The sequence below is a fragment of the Stegodyphus dumicola genome, chromosome 4 (assembly GCF_044657685.1).
Source record: "Stegodyphus dumicola isolate Sdum_Otavi_A_Nest chromosome 4, ASM4465768v1".
NCBI lineage: Eukaryota > Metazoa > Arthropoda > Arachnida > Araneae > Eresidae > Stegodyphus > Stegodyphus dumicola.
Genome location: NC_140771.1, coordinates 221,034,686 through 221,056,541, shown reverse-complemented (window position 1 = coordinate 221,056,541; position 21,856 = coordinate 221,034,686). Strand labels below are relative to the sequence as shown.

The 21,856-nt window shown below is 32.9% G+C and overlaps 1 protein-coding gene across 6 annotated transcripts in view; it reads right to left on the bottom strand.

The window, feature by feature from the left end:
- LOC118189291 (uncharacterized) overlaps window positions 1-21,856 on the bottom strand; it is a 243,698-nt gene that overhangs the window by 135,334 nt on the left and 86,508 nt on the right. The gene's annotated exons all lie outside the window — the stretch shown is intronic.

The window sequence follows — 21,856 nt, the reverse complement described above, 5'->3', positions numbered from 1 at the left end:
GTGTGACGATTTTATAAACAGCATTTGCGTGACAAAACTTCCCAAATTTAACCAATGTACAACTAAATCACTAAAAGTGCCACAGAAACAGGGGAAAGGCAAGAAATATCCGACTGAAATATACAACAAAATGTGAATACAAGGAGAAATAAACAGTAAAGGCTGAAGCTGCTTTATTATTTAAGAATAGTGGAAGAAACTAGGAGTATTAATTCTCAAGACAGTGTGAAAAGATCCCACTCTGAGCGCTTTGGAGCTCAGATCTCTCATCCAAGAAGAATGGCGTTAAATCTTAATTTACTGATATAAATTAAGTAACTGATACATCAGTTACCTAATTTACTGATGTATCAGTACATCAGTTACGTAATTTACTGATGTATCAGTAAATTATTGATGTAATAAACTGATACATCAGTTACTTAATTTACTGTTACATCATGAAAAGACCAAAAGTTTTTACGCGATCTGCTGCATCTACGTTTAGCTCGAGACACTTTATAAATGCCTCGTGGGCAAAGCATTGCAAAACGTTATTCTCAAACAATAATTCTGCAAGCGAGCTCGACAGTGAAAAAGAGCACTAAACACTGGTAATTCTAATCCTGACAAGCTGGTTGGCTACGTGAGTATTTTCGTGGTTTCTACGTGCGCATTATGAATACAAGAAGCCAGTACCTAGAAAAAGGTACTCCTTCTTTTGGTCAAATAGCTTCGAGTACTTTTCCAAAAGGGATAATTTAGTGTAACATCGGAAGAGGGGCGGCGTTGAGCGTGAAGGCTTTTTTTCGTTATATTCGTATGAGTAAGGATAAGAATTTGTATTAGCTTAATTTAAAAAATATGCTATTATATTTTTATCAACAATTCCTTAAATCATACCTAAAAGCAGTGCCACCAACAGTCGAGCGAGTAAATGTTAGCAGTTTGCCCGCTATTGGCTAGCGGAGAAAAGGCGGGCTGGCAGCACTATATTCACTGTTTTATTATACAATAAATACAAGGCTTTTATTAAAATATTCTCCTCAAAGACAACCTTCCTAAGTCCATTTTCATACAGTTGGAAATTTCTTGGGAAAATAAGTCTTTAGATGCAAGCTTCAAACGAAAAAGAAATGAATGCCTACTTGAAACGGTTTAAAATTTTATGCACGTGACATCTACGAAGAAAACTTTCAGTATTTAAACCAAAATAAATAAAAAATCTAAATTCAACAGGTATGATTAAATAGGTAAGAAAAAAACTTTACTTTGCATCATTAATAACTTATCTCACAAAAATGTTTCACGGCTGTGTTTTAGAGGCATCATATCACAATCTTCACCCTGCCATAAAAGTAAAAGGACAGTTTAAATTAACGTAGGAATTTCCCGTTTACACACTGTTTCGGTCGAATAGTTTCTACCGAAATACAGTAAATTTTGTATGATTAATACAGGATCAGAGTCCCAGGTTGTAAAATGGTATCATTCAAAAACTGTTAAACAGTTCAAAATGATTCAGGAATCAAAATGTGACAAAATAGCTTTTTAGGATGGAAGAGGGGGCAATATATTTTTCAATATCTGGGACTGTAAAAGTAGACCAATTCATTTAGTTTCGCCTTAATATTACTAAATGCCACCTAAAGTTCAAAAATTGTTTATTAGCTTATTTCCATGGTCTTATTTAGCGGAAATAAGGCATAAAATATCACAGAAACTGTATCATGGAAAAATACGCGATCTTTAGTCGAGGACTACAGCGGCAAATCCAACCAATAATTTTATAATTTAATGGATTTCAAAAGAAACTAAATACATTTTCAACGTCTACTGTTCGATAATGGAATACATAACGAAATTTGATAAAAAAATTACTTCAGACATTTCTTAAAATATCAACCTTTAAAATTTTTTTGCAATGTTTAACAGTTTTTAAATGGTAAGTTTCTATAATGTAGGCATTCTTCTTCGATGACCCAGTATTTCTGTACTTTAGAACAAGGGAAATAAAGAAACGATTTTATATTATCATAACACCATATGGCGCAGTTCCAGAATATGCTGTCCTTTGTGTTAAAAAGCACCAATGGGCTTAAACTGCTAAATGGTTCCACCCTTAAAATATTACAGCAACCCATCAACCGGTTTATTCTTCATCGCTTAATTTAGCGCAACTCAGCGATTTAAACATCATCTATATGTTTTGCCACTGCAGGAGATGAACGCAGAATGCATTCTAAATAGCTATTTGATTAGTACAGTCGACTCTCACCATCTCGCGGTTCGACTTTCGAGGCTTCTCTCTATCGTGGTTTTTCACAAAGTCAGATCGTGCTTTCAGGTTTGATTTGGTTTGGTTTATTTGATTAAGGCAAAGCACTCGAGGGCTACATGCCTCGAGATGCCCTTGTGGAGGACTTTCTAAGGGAAACCGGTTCGTACACGCACTACACATGGGAAAAACCACGAAAATGCTCATGCAGTCTCCAGGACCGAGCTACCAGTGCTCAGCTACTTTACCTTTCAGCCACCGATGGAGCCGTGTCTTTAGAGAGCAGTAGCCTTACTCTTCTTTGCTATGCAATACATCTCTTCATCTTTATCGCTTCATCATCGAACAAGTTGCACTATTTTCAAAAGTTAAGTGATTGTGTGTAAGAATTGTGTGTGTTTGTATCTAAACGTACAATAATAATATGACATTTTTAATGTCTAATATATACGGTAATACGAGGTTAACGGTGATAATGAGTGTTATTTCATGTCTAGAATCTCTAGCAATGTTAAAAATAACATATTTAGGTCGTAAGCACGTTTTTGATGCTCTAACTACGAAAATATTCGATTTATAAGTAAAGAATCTTACTTCTACCGTAGTAGTGGAAATTCCTCTACTGCGGTAGAGTCAGGAACTGATTAACCACCATAAACGAGGGTCTACTGTATTTGGATTTTAAAACTATTTGATAAATTGTCTTTGATCATAAAAAGGAGAATCTTCTACAGTTTGTTTTTAAACCAAAATAGGAACATAATGATCGTATGTCTCGTAAAAGTGAAGTCCTCTTCTTCATCTTAATATTTAGTTCCACAAGCGAAACTACCGGAAATTCAATATGAGTATAGGTACAGTTAGAGGTTAGACCAGCACTCCCTAAAGCACCACAGGTGATTAAGGTATTATTAAACGTGACTAAATGTTAAATTTCCGCCCCAATTTTGAGGAATAGCACTTCATGGTGGGTGATAAGAGAGTCTCCCACCCCTCTTCCGCTATCAGCATCTTGTCTAGAGAACTTTCAGCTCGCCATATATTTTGACAGCCCTCTTGACTATAGCCTTATAAACATCTACGCCTTCTCTGACATTCCAGCCCGGGTCTATCGGTACGTCAATCTGCGTCACTAACCACATTACCGGTTGGGGGGCACTCGATATGAGTAGTTAATTAATTAAATTTGAGATTCGTTTTAGTCATTATGAAAATTAAACTACGAAAAGATTCCTTTTAGTCATCAGGAAATTTAAACTACCAGAAATAATTTTGAAAGTTATGAATGATCGGTTTACAAGAATGGCAAAATGTGTGGAACGTAAAGCATTATCATCGACAAATTTGAAATATATTTACCTCTACTTTAAATTTATATGGCGCAGAAAGTCCAGGCACAGTGCTGAAAACCTTTATCTTGCGTATCCAAACTGTGTTCGATTTTTACAAAACAAGGCCTGGATATACAGAAAAAACTAAATGTAAGTTTTAATTTATATTTATGTCATTAATTATTTCTATTTCCTGTATTTGAAATTTTATCGATATTTCTTTCTTTTCGCCATCGACGGAAGAGCTAACCCACTGGGTTAGGCGCTCTTCAGCCTGTTGGATAACACCGATGTAAATAAAAATAAATAAATATAAATAAAGGCTTTGTACTGTGTACTCCTGGAATTGACTACATTTAGAGCTTAGTGCTGTGTCCACTCTAAACGAGGAACATTGAAAAAAGGACCAGAACATGGGAAGAAGGTGCATGGTGAGGACTGCTGAGACTAAGGGGAATACTTTTCATTATTATGGTACATGCTAGGCATACAGATATATTTAAGATACAGTATAGACTCAGGTACAGATGCAAAGATGAAATCTGAACAAATACATTACAAATTATGAAATACATCTGTTGCTCTTTCAAGAAATTACTAGCCAGACGCCACTTTGAAAATTTAATCTTTCTTGGGCCCCAGCTTAGGTAAACATTTTGAATGCCGCCCAAGGGTACCCAAGGCTAGGTGAGAGAAAACAAATAGGAAATCATCTCAACAGAATTACTTTAGAGACGTTTTGCAAAATATACGTAATGTCTTCCCTGATTCTTAGCTGTTGATTAGTGAGTTTTCTAATAACTTTTTTCATATACAGATATATTGCATTCAGCCATTCCAATCATCATGACCGCCTATATCAAACACGATTTAGAAACCAATATCTAATAAAAAATTTTAAAAAATGATTTTGTATAAAGTACTTAATATATAGTGCCAGAAACATATTTTAGTAACTAGAGTAATGCTTCATATATTTAAATTTAATCATATAAGGTATTTCTCCCGATTTCGTGGTATAGTGGTTCGGTACGCTGGGCCGGTATTCCAGAGGTCCGTGGTTCGAGTCCCAGAGAGGGCATTGCTAATTTTTCATCTCTCCTGCTTCTAAATAACCTAATGTCTCTACAGTGGCGCCCGAACTAAAAAGGGTGTTGGATGATGATTCTCCTCACACAGGATTTGGAGACTGGGTCCCCTAAAAACCCCAATCGCCCTTTAAAAAGGGGAGTATATTAGGTATTTCTCCCGCCTTACTAGCGTGCCTTCGTGGTGTAGTGGTTCTGCACGCAGGGCCAATATTCCAGAGGTCCGTGGTTCGATTCCGGCGAAGGCGGTTGCTAATTTTTCATCTTGCCTGCTTCCAAAATATACCTGATGTCTTTACAATCAATTAAGTATATTATTAAAATTAAAAAATCACAATATTAAAAGCATTTACGGAAATTAAATATTTATGATATTAGGAAGAGCATTTATGGTAATTAAATATTTATGAAACTAAAAAGAGCATTTATGGTTTCTAAATCTCTCTGTTTTCTAAGTAATTGCGCAGGTTCAAAAGATAAATTAAACGTGTAATATTTTGTGAATGACAACCTTATGAGAACTGGTTAAGCGCGAAACTGCACGAAAGCTAAAGAAAAGATTTTCATGTTTTACGCAATGGAAAAAGTGGTAAATGTTCACACAGTGAAGGGAGATATAATCATGATAGCGTAACAGAACAATGTAACGGTCTAAAAATTTTGAACAAGGCTCCGCTAAAGGCATTTCTAAAGTCAAAGAAATTTCTAAAGAACCTAAAGATTAATTCAAAGAAGATTAGATTACTAAATGTTTGTGAAAGCACTTGCCCCACCACTGTGCCAGAATATTAGCCAAGCATGTCAGTAGGAAAATGTTCAGTGAAGAAATTTCTCAGTTATTAACAGGTAAGTTACTTAAACCAAGATCAGAATAACATATATACACTGGCCATCAAAATTAAAGGATAATGAGAAATAACATGCTCACTAACTTAATGTTGCAACCAATGCTCAATGCTTTAATTATTTATGTTAATTAAATACAATTGAACACAAAATTGGTGGTTCACAATGTGGTGCGCAATGGACGCATGTTGGAGTTCCGGACTGCAGTGTTGTTTAAAGCGAATGCGACTTATGGGAGTAATCAGTATTCAGTAGTTATGGCTCAAAAGCATCATTTAATAGAACATCAAAAGTGACGAATAATTGGTGGAATCGAGGAAGGTCAAATTCAAATGGAGGTCGCCTAAGATTTGAATATTCCTCAAAGTGATTTATCAAGAGTTTGAAGCCGCTTTTTAATCACTGGATCAGTTGATAGATAGCCTGGTCAACAGCTGCATCAAAAGACCATTTTTTTGTAGTTGTCGGCTCCAAGAAACCACGAAACTACTACAACAGGCTTGGTTTTAGGCCTTCAGGCTGCAATAGGAGCTCGAATTATCCGTTCTGCTGCTGCACGAAGGCTTAACAAGGTTGAACTCTATTCGGGAAAAACCAATGGTTTGTGCCCCACAGCTCCAGCTTCCAAAGCGGCCCGTTTAAACTGGTGCCGTCGTCATGTTCAATGGAGCCAAGATAAGTGTTGTTTACTGACGAAACCAGATACAGTCCGACCAGTAATTCTAGACATGTTGTGATCCGAAGAGAGGAAGAAACACGCAACTCTCCGTTAAATACCCTATCGCCGCGACCACGGTTTAAGAGTTTGGGGAGAAATCATCAAAAATGGCCGCACCGAGCTCTCTCGAGGAAGTTCTGTAACCGCTGTGTAAAATTAGTGTTTTTAGAGTTTTAAATTAATACTTCAGCTGATTAAAGCTTTATGAAGATGAGAATAGTCGAAATGGCTTCCCACGAATTTTCGGAATCGGGAATAATGTATTTAATGTTTGGCAATGCTATTTTTATTTCATTGGCACACTTAGGAATTTTTTATTAAACAACTCTATGATTTGAATGCGATCAGTGGCAACACTTCTCGAAATAAAGCAGATTTTTATCTTCAACATACAAGACTGTTGACACTCGGAAAAATGAGGGCGAAAATTAGCGTTTACAGAGTTTTTTAATTAATATGTTTGATTTTTAGCTAGCTATTTGTTTTGCGAAAAAAGTGCATGTCGACCTTTTCCAGGACCCAGAAAAGAATTATAGAAAGTTTGGTGACGATAGCTATAGTAGGGACTGAGTTAATCGCAAACAAATACATAAACACGCAGACATTCTTCTTTATATATATAGCTAAATTATAACTTTAGTTGCGAATATTTTATTGCAGCAGGTTCTAATGATCTGCAGTACAAATGAATACTTTTGTTTGCATTCAGACACATAAAATGAATTCTTTTTCGACTTAGAAGAAACAAATGTGCGTTAATCGTCCTAATTCCAAAGTTCAGAAGCTTGATAAATTTAAGGAGGGAATTTTTCATGATTTCTGCAAAATCTCAAACAAAATTACAAAATTAATAAATTTGTATTTGAAAAAAGACGTAATGCTTTAATTAATGGGGAAACATTAAGTGAAATAAAGCTAATAACTTAGTCCTAACTAATTGAAAATTTAACTTTTTTTTTTTTAATCTTACAGTCTTATATACTTAAAGTTGTGCTTCAATAAAATTTTGAACATTTTATTAACTGTGCATCCATTCACACTTTCTTCTAGAAATTAGATTTCCATCCCCAGCAAATTGACTGTTTTGTATGGGAAAATAATTCCTAAAACTAGCCATAATACATTATATTAGATAAAAATAAATTTGTAAGTGTTCGTTATAAAATTACTTGCTCTTAATTAAACACATTTCATTTCATTAATTAAGGCAACCATAACTTCATAGCCAGGGCTTCTAATGTTTTATACTGCGTGCATCTATACAAAATCAAAAATCAGCTATACGCGCTCCTATACAAAAGCGATACTCATTTTTAAAATGTGAATTATTTACGTGTTCTGGAAAAACCCCGCTTTTTTTCTACTGTTACAATAATTAGAGGAATCTGTCTAAACAAAATAAAATTACTCCGTAAAGAAAGATAATTGAGCAATGTTTTTATCTATACAAAATTTCTTCACTATAAAAATTCCTCTTCCGATTTAATAAACTTTTCTTAAATTTTCTTAAATGCAATAACTAATAAAAATAAGAGAATGACATAACAGAAAAAGTAGATGTATGAATAAACAATCGTTCGATACTTAATAAGAGTAACTTCGCTATGTATAATTTGCGCTCAAAACAATAATTCATAAAAGATAATTCAGACAAACACTTACTCATGCATAAAAGTTCTAAAATAAAACGTTTTGACATTAGAAATATTCTTAGCATATTTTCCAAAGTTTTGAGGTCGTTACAGTAAGCTATCATAAAAACCAGTCCCAGTTTGATAAGTATTGCCAATGAGCGCAACATAAGTTTTTTTTTTTTTTCTTTTTATGTTCCATGCGGTTTCGCGCTTAGTCAGTTCTCACAGTATTGCCATTTGGCAAAATATAAAGTATTTAGTTTCATTTTCAAATTTAACCAATCTGCAATAGTTTAGCAAACTGAACGCTTAAAAAAAAGCAGACACCTTTCTCATTAATTTAGATTTTTGTTTTATTTTTCAATAATATATTCAAATGCTACAAATTAAAATATACACAGCGTTATTGTAATTATTAAAACATGTTTCTAACGCAATATGTCATGCATCCAACAGTAATCTGATGCTACAATAGTTTGGAAAGCTGCACCGAATGATTAAATTGTCGAAAGGTTACACAAATCCAGTTACTTCGAAGCATTTTTTAGTTGTAAAAGAATATTTAACATTAAATGCACATAATTATTAGTACTTAGAAGACCTGGTCAAGCTTTCAAGACCTTCCATCAAAATTAATGACTGTAGAAGTTACTCCAAAATTACTTCAAGAAATTATTTCAGCTCAGAGTTATCCTATTTCATTAACTCAGTGCACAGCATTTCGAAGAAATTCTATCGTCTTGAAATAATCTTCGTCATTAAAAAGTAACTTCCGCAGAAGTTACACTGACACATAAATTCAAAAAATAATAAATATTTAAGTGATAAGGAAAATTGAAATGAAATATTTGAAATGTATAAAAAAACAGAAACTGCAATATTAATAAATCTCATTTTAGTTGCAATCGTTCATAAAAAGTGTAATATAAAACTTCGTCGAGATGTGGCAACATTAAACGTAAAAAAGTAACGATACTCTATTCTCTCAAGAGAAGCATTTATAAAAATGCATTTTAAATTATTTCACTAAATTTAACGCCTTAGGGCAAGATTTTCAAAAGCATACGTAAACACTATTTCTGTAACGAGCCCAATGAACCGATGCGTTCGAAGTTCCACCAAATGTTATTTCAAGAATTCTCTTATTTACTGCAAATGCTCCACAGTGAGGATATTCAAAACGACCACAGATTTTGCTGTGGCTTGACCTGAAGCATTTTTAAATAAGGTAATGAAATTTAACTAGAACTTTAAAATGTTTGTACAAAAAGAGCAAAATATTTAACAATTTATTCTTTACTATTACTTCTGAATTAACAACGTTTTAAATTCTTTTTAATTTAATCTATCATCTAACATAAAAAGAATGTTGAAATTTTTTAATCTAGAGCAAATTTTCTGGTTCGTGAATTAAATATGAAAGCTATAATTTTTGTGATCTAACTCTGAAAAATCTCTAACTCAGAGCTCCCAAGTGTTTCAGTGGAACTTCCGTTTTATCACTTAAAACCATATCTAATTTCTTCCTGTTAAATTCACAAACATCCTCCATTTTTCACTAAATTAGATGTAATGGAAGGATATAATGGAAAGTAATAGCTGTTATGCCGCGTAAACCAGCAATAAACACAGAAATAGAAGCTCACGCTACAGAGGTGACGGCGATTGCCCAAAACTCTCTCTAGAACTTAGTATTTAAACCTTTTCTTCTCAAGGTAGAATTTGCATTATTTCGCCCATGCTATCAAATTTAAATATTCCGACGTTAACAATTAGGGGAATGAAGGTGTATAGGAAAGAACAATAAATTAAATTAGTTATTTAAAATAAGTATAAATGCCTACAAACATCCATTTAGAAAGTATACGTTCATTTAAATATTACTTGCAAACTCTAGTTATTTCGGCGGATTTCCTTGCATAGCATACACAGACATATTTCAATTTTACCTACATCTTCAAATTAAAATACGCTTAATAATAACTAAAATTAAATAATTAATAATTCTAAAAAATTTAAATCAAATTTTTGAAAATTTTGAAAAAAAAATCATTCTTTAGATATATTTTCAAAAATAATTTTTTTAAGTGCTTGAATGAAAATATCCATATAAAATATTAATTTAACTGTTATTTATATGGAAATATTTATATTCATACTTATATGGAAAATTTAATTCAAATGTTTAAGTTCTTTTTGCAGTATGAAACATTATTTCGGCACACGTTTGTTATTGGTTAAAAATAAGTATTAAATTCTTTCATATTAGCTTTAAACGCCTTTAAATTGAAAAGGAGTATACACACGTTTCTTTAAATCTAATGCTATCTCTTAAATTCAGAAAATACAAAGCAACCTTGATATAGGATCAGATGTAATCAGAACTATTTTGTATCAGGATTTGCATCTTTAATCTACAAACAAATAAATCAAAATCAGCAGCAGCAGTTTTCTCCTTGCTTTTTCTTTCATCAAGTGAATATAAACCAGTAGCTAACTGCGAATAGACAGGGAAAAGTGGTTTGACACAAATAACAGAATTGGGTTTTCAGCTTCAGGATACTAGTATGTTTGCGAGCTTTTTCAGTGATAGCCGGCAGTTAGAAAGTAGATCAGATATATAAATACTCACAAAAAAAGCAAATGACATAAAAAAGAGCAGATGTTGAATTAAAACTCACGGGGAATGATGCGACGACCGCACAAGGGTACGCTTGGAGCCTGAGGTGAAAATTCTCATACGGTGAGAGAAATGAAATTGAAAGCTGAAAGTAGGGGTGTGCGTGAAATTAAGAGGAAAAACGTTGAACTCGACACTTTTTTTATTATTATTTTGAAAGAGCCCACCGCAGTATGCTGGAAGATCATTAGAATACGTATACACTACTGTCTATTTTCGGAGACTTTCAAACAAGATTACAGGTCGTTTATTTTCAGAAGAGTACACGAAATGTTTATTCATTTTAACCATGCTATTATTAATGCATTACTGAGATAGCAATGTTAATTTTACTTTCTACATTAGTCAGAATAAATTACAGAATAAATAAAATATTTCGATGCTAAAATTACAAAGGTGATAATTTGATGAAGCATGAATCCCGCATGATTACATTCACGATAGTATCAATGTGTAGTTAGTTCTACCCGCAAATATAAGCGATACCGGAAAATCCAAGTTTCATCCAACATTTGTCTCATAATACTAAACATTCAAACATTATCTGTACAATAGGTTGTTGAAAATCAGTATTTCCGTAATTGCTTTACCGTTAGTAAACTGATTGAAAATGAAATAAAATTTAAAAAAAAATATCTATTAGTCATATTATTTCTTTAAGTCTACTTACTAAATTACCATACTGATCCGAATATAAAAAGTCTTCGTTTTGTTAAACGACCGTAGCATGAAAGAAGACAGAAGTTTGCGGATAAGACGGAAATCCTGTAACGGGCTTATAATGTTGTTATTTCGGAGAAAAAAAAAATATTAATTGGTCTAAATTTCATACTTTGTGGGAAAACTAATAAATATGTACATTTTTTAATATCAATAAGTTATATGTTATTTTAACGCGTTTTTATCTGTTGCAATACTCCTATAAAAGGGACTGATTTTTATCAGAAACAAATTCGTCATACAATCAGGTCAGTATTAAAAACTGTTACTTTTGCTATGTTCTATCACCCCTTAAAGTTGTCACCATCTTTACTTCGTATACATTGAAAAGATTTTAAAGTGACTCTATTTCTCTTTCCCGATATTAGATGGGGAAACTCTTTACTGCGATTTATGATTACATATCGATCTGTTTGACGCAGCAATTGGTCTCAAGAAAAGGAAGTACTTAGAAGTTTTGTTACGGAAAATGAGAAAGATGTCTCTATGACTTACCTGGATACTAATCTAAAACTAGAAAACCTCTAGTTGAGGCAACAGCACTTAAATAGAAAGAGCTACACTAATTAGTAATTTCGTCCAAAATTCGATTCCTAGCGAAATGGACTAGCTGAAGTTTTTATGACAAAATGAAGGTGGTTGTTAACTTGCACGATTCGCTTAGTATAGTTTTTCGCTGATAAAAGCGAAGACTTTCATTCTTGCCTCGTCTTGCATGCATTTTTTCGCCCCTGTGCCCACATTTATATTAGTTTCTTTTTCTTTTGCCGTCTTATCATTGAATCACAAAATAATATAAACTATTAGATTGAGTTAAAATATTAAACATTGGATTGTTATTTAGTATTAGATCAAAAAGCATAACGTATGTTTAAACATAAAGAAGAAGATAACAGATTATTGCCTTAAGATAATTCTAAAATATAATATAAAGACTCATTATCGAGAAATAAGAATGTGCAATTAAATTTAGACAGTGTAAAAACGCATCAGACTAATTAATGTGCATAGAGGTGATGGATTTTTAAATTACTTTTGACTAGTGTGACTTTTTAAATTACTTTTGACTATTTCAATTATTTAAATGCTGCACTATTTTTAAAGCCACATCCCCTACAATACATAGTGATCTTATTAGTACTAGAATAGCTGCCAATAAAAAATAACGCATTACAAATGCATTAAGACGTAATTTTGTTTGCTTGATGAAACGACGTTTACGAATAAACCAAGTCTGATGATGCTGAAGAAAATTTTGAAAACGATATTCTCCTTTTAATGATGTTAGTGCGCACTGAACTGCACTATGATTATTCAGGGCCATAATTAAAGTTGCATAAAATTTAGACTGCATAAATATGTGACTTTAAGGAACTAGATTCTTTTATAAACGGAAAAGGGCATTAAAAGTGAAATGTAGAAGTAAACTATTGAGATTTGGCTATAAATTAAAGGGGTAAAATTACTCAGTCAATATTCTTTTATAAATAATTAGGATTATAATAACGAAATGGATCTAGTCGCATATTATTTTTAACAGCTGGGTGATAGCTTCAGTCACAGATGTATTGAACTAGTACAAATTTTATCATTTTTAAAAACAGTAATAGACAGGAAGGAGAGGATTAGATCCCTGGCTGGCCCTGTTCATAGATAACACCTACGGTTAAGATGATAACTTCATATGATTTTTATTATTTAATCTTCAGCTTTTTCGATGTATCTAACAATTATCTAGTAATATATTTTTATGATCAGTTTACGTACTACATAAAACATAATACTACAGAAACATACGCAACGACTGCAAAGCAACAAATCTGACTATTTTTCGCAGTATTACATTCCTCTTAATACCATTTTACACTAGTCAAATGCTTCTTCTGAATTCCAGTATCAACAAATTATACCGCATGCCAATCCATCAAATTACGAAAAGAAAGCATTATTATATAAATGAAGCATTATTATATAATGAATTATCAAATAAGAAAAAATTCTCCTTATAAGGCCCATCACAAATGTAATATACTATGCACAAAAATGTCTGTAGTTTTCAACCAGTCGGAAAATCTTGAGTACTGAAAGACAATAGATTGCTGTCTCGCGCTACCACTACTGCACGATATCGTTTAATAAAACCTCGATGGGGGTAGGAGAATCTGAAAAAAATATATTTTAATATTCCTCAAAAGGGCTATTTTAAAGTTTAACATGGTTTATCGGTCGAGGATGTTTTCATCAAAGTTGTTAGAATAAATGGAGTAAGCTTCCACCGAACATCCCGTGCAATCATAATGAAACCTTGGAACGTCACAGTATGATGTCCTGACTTATCATGTCCGCTGCCATAAACGGACTACTGGTTGGTTTTGTTTACATTCTAATCAGTGTCGTCTACATTTTAGCTATTCACCACTGAACGTTTATAAGTCTACCGTTCTAATTTTAATATTTAACATAAAATATTTTCTACTCAGTATACAGAAATATCACAAGGATTGAAAAAAAATTACTGTTTCAAATTTAATAAATTCTAGGAACATGAAAATGTATACATGGTAAGTACAAAATATAGTACATATTGTAAAACCTGGAATATCAATGAAAGTTTTAATGAATATTTTAATCGCACAGAGCAAAACAATTTCCATTTCTCTTAGGCGTAACCGATGTTTCAGTTTCACACTCGCCAATGATTAAGACATCCCTTCACATAAACGCGTAGTGTAAAGTAGCAGAAGTATAATTAAGCTCATTTCAGACATTGTTGAAAATTCTGCTAATTATGAAATTCATTGCAATTTTTTGAGGAAACATCTACTTAGATTTGTATTCCTTAATTAATTAGTTGACCTATTTCAAACTTTTAAATGTTTCATTTACATGATGTATGGTTCTAAACTGTCTAAAATCTATCTAAACTACCTTCTAAACTATCTAACTTAGTTTTACAAAATCATAATTTAAAGGCTAGTACTCTGATCCTACGCCCTCTAGTAATTCAAATGACCAGTTATAGCTTCTGTAGTTAAATCTTTTGACAGGTCGTTTAAACCAGCTGCGTTAACGTATATAAAGAAAAATTTTTTACCCTGACTTAACTGCTTAGTCTTGTGATTTGATTCCAGTAGATTTTTGGTTTTGGATGTATCCAAAAGGGCGAGTGTAGCAGTCAAGATCTTCCACATTGCGAGAACAAGAACTGAAAAATTCCATTCAACTTGAAGGGTGTTTGCTTCTGATATGTCATATTCAGCTGTCACTTAATTCTCTGGTCTGTTACATTGTGACGGAGACCATGTTGCACATCTGCTAAACTTAACATCCTCAACACATCATGCTGAGTTTCTTTCTCCAGATGTTTGAAACACAATTTATCGGTGACTTTTTGTACTTTAATTTTATTTACTAATTGAGGATAAAAATTCCCCCACTTGGATAATACTGTTATTACAAATAGCATACTCCTCGGAGCATATTTAGTCGCTGCAATTTCCAAAAATATCCTACAATAACCAATTTTACAGGCCACCAATCACCACTAAAAATATTAGTAAAGTTACTATCAAATACATGTAGTTGAATTTTGTATGTTTTAACTTCCACTTGACGGTCACGTTGCTTCTACACGTACGAAACGAAATGACTGTTATCAAGCATTTGTACTATAATGTATTTCTCCTGCCTTCCTAGCGTGCCTTCGTGGTGTAGTGGTCAGCACACTGAGCCGGTATTTCCGAGGTCCGTGGTTCGATTCCCGGTGAAGGCGTTGTTAATTTTTCATCTTTCTTTGCTTCCAAAAAAACTCCTAATGTCTCTACAGTACCTTTAACGAAGTAAATGATTTTAGTAAAATCGTAGAACACAGTACTGAATCTAACAAAATGCGTTTAGTTATGATTTCCCACTCTGAAAGGTGATTCAGTGAGTAAAATGTTTGTTTCTCGTATGTTAAAACTGCTATCAACTTTTATCACAAATAATTCATTCTTTTCATCATATCTCAAGCACTATGCAATTTCTCTACTTCAAACTTTCATATTCGAAAAACCCAACTGCTTAAAGATAGTCTTTCATATCTCATGTGCCTTTCCTAAAGGTGATAAAAAGTAAATTTCCATTCTGATTTTATATATATAAACATATCTTACATAATACATAACTGTGCCATGTTAGAAACATTAGCTGCTTCATGTAATTGCATTGTAAATTTTACGCTATCCTTAAGTCTGCGAAAAAAATGCTAGAGATGGTCGTTATTAATTTCAGAACACTTTTTTAAACAATATTACTTCAGAAAGCTACTGCTAATTTTATCTCTATGTGTTTTCCCTTAACTGGTCCAGACATTTTAATAGTAGCAAATAACATAAATTGTTGAAAATCCATTTAATCAAAAGAATTTGTCCTGACGCACAAGGAATTCTTACTATTAAGCAGGAAATAAGCATTTAGTAAGATGCAAACGAATACTACTTTTTGTTGATAAAAGAAATTTCTCAGAACGTTCTCTGCCTTCATTTGAGGTTCTTCGAAATATTTCTTTGGTTTTATTGAAATATTCTGCATGTATAATATAAAGATATCGTTTCAAGTTCCTAAACTTCTCCACAAATCAAATCTTTATAGCAAATTAAGCAATGGTGAGTTCCATACCATAAATTTACAAAACATTTATAGAGGAATATTTACAACTAAACAAAGTTATGCATAATGTATTGTAACTTTAACCGAAATAATACCGCCTCTAATGCTAATTGCTCACCAGTACTGAGCGGGAAACACTAACAATTTTTGCCCGGATTTAAATCTCGGGCTAGCCGCAAGGGCGTTTTCCCATGCGTAACGTGAGTATGAGTCAGGTTTCCTAAGAAAATCTTCCAGCAGGTGCCCCATCCCTTAGGCAGGTAGCCCCTATGTGATCTGTAACTATCGCTTAAACAACTAGTAAGTAAACGAATTTAAAAATATATAAAGTGCAGAGTAAAAAAAGTAATAAATCACTTCTCGCAGCTTAGATTTCTAACACCGTAAAAATTTTAATTTTAGAAATACGAAAACAAAATAACTGCTGATTTTCCCTCACACTCTATTGATATGATTAGCTCAAAAGAGCTATTAGTCTCGAAATATGATCTTGCGTTGTTTCACTTTTCATTCGAGTTCGTTGCCAAGCGGGAAAACGTAATATACGAGTCCTTCATATTGAATATGTCTGTTATTAATTAAACTAAAATATTTAAAAGCAATAGATGCATTTATTTATTTTTACTTTTTAATCTGATTAATTTATATAAAAATGCATTTAATTCATGACATATCTAATTAAAAGCATAAAATATTTTTATAGAATTACATTAAGTTGGAGTGGGGTAAGTTCATAAACGAGGAAAGTGCATTTACCGGTTATTTTCATTAAATACGAGGGAAATTTCTCTCGCTAGTATGTACTACAAATGAATATGAGCTATTCGACATAGATGTTGGGCAAGAATGAAAATGTTTCCTCGCTTAAATCAACCAAGCATTTTATAGCAGGCTTGTTTATAATTCCGCTCTTGCTCAGTTTTGCATCTTTGTATAAGTGTAGAACATAAAAGATAAATAAACTCAAACATTAAGAAAGGTGAGCAATAACAAAGTTATATCTAGGGTTCAACAAGGTTTTAAATCATTGTTAAGTTACGCTCTTGTCCTATTTGGGGGGGGGGAGTGTAGAGTAGTTGACATTTTGTACAATATCCTACCAAAATGAAAATTTACAAGGAAGATTCGAATCTTAGTTAATATTAAATGAACAGTAATAACTGTTCAGAGCGTTTAATACCAACAGCGTTAAGTACTTATGTAACATACTGTGTAAAACATAAAAGATAAATAAACTCAAACATTAAGAAAGGTGAGCAATAACAAAGTTATATTTAGGGTTCAACAAGGTTTTAAATCATTGTTAAGTTATGCTTTTGTCCTATTTTTTGGGGGAGGAAGTGTAGAGTAGTTGACATTTTGTACAATATCCTACCAAAATGAAAATTTACAAGGAAGATTCGAATCTTAGTTAATATTAAATGAACAGTAATAACTGTGCAGAGCGTTTAATACCAACTGCGTTAAGTATTTATGTAACATACTGAAAGTACAGAGATTTAAATATCAACTTTACAAAAACCAATCTGCATAACCTACCCCACTCCACCTTACATGTTTTTCACTTTTTAAATATGCAGATGATATATAACGTTCCATGTTAATCTAAATTCATATTCATCTAATACCCTATAAAATGTTTCTCTATTCTACCTGGACCATCTCTATCGATTCTATCGATAATCTCTATTGATAAACCATGTTAAACATTAAAACAACCCTTTTGGCGATCGTTAAAATCTCAACTCTTTTTTTTTTTTTAGTTTGCCTTTACAGATGTACACGAGAAGGAAGGAAGCAGTAATCCGATTTTATTGTATTACAAATGGTTAACACGTTAAGAGTCATGTACGAAGTCCCTAGTCACTGGTTTCCGAAGATACAAAATATATGAAGTAACAACTTGATATAAATACAGATTAAAATAATAATATTAATAATTTAAATCATTAGATATTTAAAAATTAAAAGCGTACCATTATGAAAATAAGAAAAATGCAGTTACAGCTGAATATCATTTTTATAAATAATACTAATTAATATAAATCAGTGCAATAATACCATCGTCATTTTAATGTTCGTTAAAGCATTTCAAGCAGAAATGAGGAATTCCATTATAAACTAATTATCATAAAAGTAAAATAATTTCATCCATATCATTATAAAAATAGAGCTGTTTTTAAAGCCATTAGTACGCAATCAAAAGAAAAAAAAAATTATAACTTGTCAACGACTTTTACTATTATTTTTAAACAGTTTTGCGTTACTTTCCTAACATTTTTCTTATTCAGGACATATATCCCCCCCTCTTTTTGAAAAGTATTTCTTATTTTTAATATGTCTCGTATGTACACCCTCGCATATTCCCCACCACTTACGTTTTAAAGGTTCCGAGAATTTTTTAAATATTCACGTTATTTTCCCCCCTTCCTTAAAGGCGTTCAGAAAACAACCTTACCAAAGTCTTAAAATGGCCGAAACATAAACTCTCTTTTGGTATCACAGTTACGGTACAAGAAAAAGGCTTATCATTTCAACAAGCAATGAACGTATCACTAAATAAACCGTCCACTTGTTCTTCAGTACCACCAGTCGGTACCGAACACGGTGACAATGGAGACACAACTACAACTTGCAGGCTAACAAGAGATCCAGAAGCACTGAATGACCTGAACCTAGAGAACAGTAGTAGAAAATCATAAAGAGCGGGCGAGGTTGACGGTATAGGGAATTTGAAATGAAGATATTATAAATTGTAATGATAATATTAGTAAAATTTCTTATTGGAATCTAAATTTCTATTAAGTATATAATATTGTGATAGTTTCATACAAAACATTTTTACTTCGCTATGTACTTTAAAAGGATCCTTTGAAAATTAAATTACTCACGTCATTTTCTTCTCTCGTTTTTTGTAGGATAAAATTAGCAGAAAAGAGGAAATACGGTGTATGATTTGTAACGCTTGCTTGTGCTGCGATTAATTAAAATTTCTTCATCTTTGCAGTTTGAAAGGTGAATGTCTAATTTCTTTTAAAGCTGCGAAGAATGGTATAGCTCGGTACAGTACGGCTGCAACGGAATGATTAAAAAAATCAGCACGTCAGCACGGCGTTTAACTTAACACTGTTTTGAAACTCGAACGAGGGTCGAAAATCTAAAGCTGAAGCATATTATGCTGGACTTTTAATACCACGTTAAGCTTGTAATGGTCTTTAATAACGTGACAAACTTAAAAGGTGAGAACACTTGTTCTTAACTCGCGGCAAACAGAAACCAGTTCTTATGCCACAGGCTTGAAGAAAATCCCGATAACCTTATACTTATGATCTCCCACCTAATTCTGACCTGGAGTGAAATGTCTTAGATGACCCAAAGGTGACTGGAGGCGCTTTTATTTGAAACAGTAAATATGCTTGAATAAAACCTGTCTCGACAAACGGCGAGTGCACATGAACTCGAAAAGTCGATGAGAATTAGCGCATTCACAGTACATGTGAGGAGTCTGGATTTTTCTCGCAACCTTATAGCGTCTTCCACGTGCTCACATATTTGTGCTTGCTTTAGTGTACTAACAAATAACAAGCAGTTACATATTTTGTTCAAAATTATAAAACAGTTGCTTTGATTTTTTTTTAATTAAACAAACTAAAAAAACTCTAAAGTGTATTTATTTGACATAAACCTTACTTTTTTTTTACGTTTTTCACATTTATTTTTTTATATTTGCATAATCAATTATGGTTGTTGTGACTTATCTCACTTGTCTGACAGTAACATCAGAATAAGCCCCCCGAAATTCATCGCGGCAAGGACAGCAAGATTGCGCTTGTGGCTGGCTAGAGCTTTGAACACAATACAGGAGACAGTACGACTTCGCTCAGTTCCGCCCCAGTTTTGATGGAAAGCACCCCGTAACGCCACCGATGTGGCTTCCGCGACCTAAGACGAAAACCGAACGGAATAATGTCTGCTTGTTGGAAAATCCACTAACCCACAGCTTCCACCGCCAAAGGAGGCAGAGTCGACAAATGAATGTACTTTATCACTGATCATTTTTTGTGCAGTTAGAGAGAGAAACTAAGACATCTTGCATAAAATACATCGACTAACTCATTTTAGAAGTCGTAACTTAAAACTTAAATCGAAGTAAAAGGGCGGTGACAATTGACAGTCAGACTCGAATAGCATATAGTAAAGCCAATATTAGTTAATATGACGCCAGTAAGTTCTAATCCAGATTTTACACGTCACTAAAATTCTTACAATTGTCACTACGACAGTCGTTTTACTACGTTTTCGATTTACTACAAGCATTAATTATTTACTTAAACTTTATTACTTTATTGGAGAGTACCCCGGGAGGGACGGGTCCGAAGGTCTCCCAGCCTCTTCCCCTACCACTAGCTTCTCGAGAGGACTTTCGGCTCGCCTTGTATTTAGATAGCCCACATGCCGCAGGCAAAGATACTATACATTTACAAACATCCATGCCTTCTCCGGGATCCGAACCCGGGCCCTTGGGAATCGCATTAGGCTACCCTAACCACTATGCCATCTAGGTGGCATCTCTTATGTTAATGATGTTAAGAAAAGAATTACAAATATCAAATATTAAAATGAAATTTAATTCAACAGAATATAAATGAAATTACATAAAAATATATTTCGCTGAAATAAAGGTAAGAAACCTGACCATACTTTTAGTTATGTTTATTTTAAATATCAAATTAAATATAGGATAAGGATCCGTACATAAAAATAAACTCAATGAAACGTATATATTATTACCCGGCAGGATAATGGCTTTTGCAAATTCTTTTACGTTTTTTTAAACTGTTTCCAATCATTGAAAAATAAATGCCAACATATCAGTTTATAGTACTATATTCTTTGATGTCAAATCATTATATGATCTTAGAGCTCGCAATTTTAAACAAATCGTACGCTGACTACACATACTTCATAACTTGGCTACATATTTTCAGTAAAACAGTTAAAGAAAAGCTGATACCATTTTCGACAGAAACCGTGCGATCTTCGACAGTAAAAGATCTATCTGGCAGTGAACTATCTGACAACATAGTTTTTAGAAAAGGAAAAGACACGAGTGCAATACTTTTCATTCAAAAATGCAATTTCTTTTTAAGAAATAAGTTTCATTAGGCGGCTCAAATGACATCTACAAGATGTAGTTACAACGAAAAACAGGAAACTATTTGAAGTTAAAAGTCATCCAATCGGTGAAAATCTCATTCTAATAAATGGCAATATAAAGCCACACATATTGATAAGATAATGCTTTTCTAAAAGGCAGAAACTACTACTCCTGCCCTGTGTTTAAAAAATCTTGTGGTGATAAATGCTTGTGGGTCAGTTCTGTTTGAAATGTAAATACTTATTAGTCAATTTCGAAGAAATACCCATTAACATACACACTTGCTCAAACATTCTTGACACTCCTAGAACTATTTACCCGAAATGATGTCACTTCATGCATTTCTTTTGTTAAGTACTCTAATGTTTGCTAATAGCCAAATTAATTATAATCAATTGCAAGTTATTCTGAATAGAGGTGTACATTCAAAAAATTATATTGTATTGTCTTCACTTCTACTGAAGGCAAATCCATATAAATATCGTATGTCTCGTGATAACAACTTACGGTCTTCTATTCTTTGTAGGACCAGAAGACTTTTGATATTCTCCATTCGCAAATGCTGCTTCTTCTGCAGCAGCTACTCAATGTTATCAAAAATGATATTTTAAGTATTTACAAAGTTTTTTTTTCTTTACCTTCTGTCCCCTCGCTTAAATAAATAATTTCATTTCTTTACACAATTTGGGATGGTACATGCATTACACTTCCAGGAGAGCGTGTTTATTCTAAACGTTTAGCTACAAAATGGATATCCCTTTTTATACCCTCCAT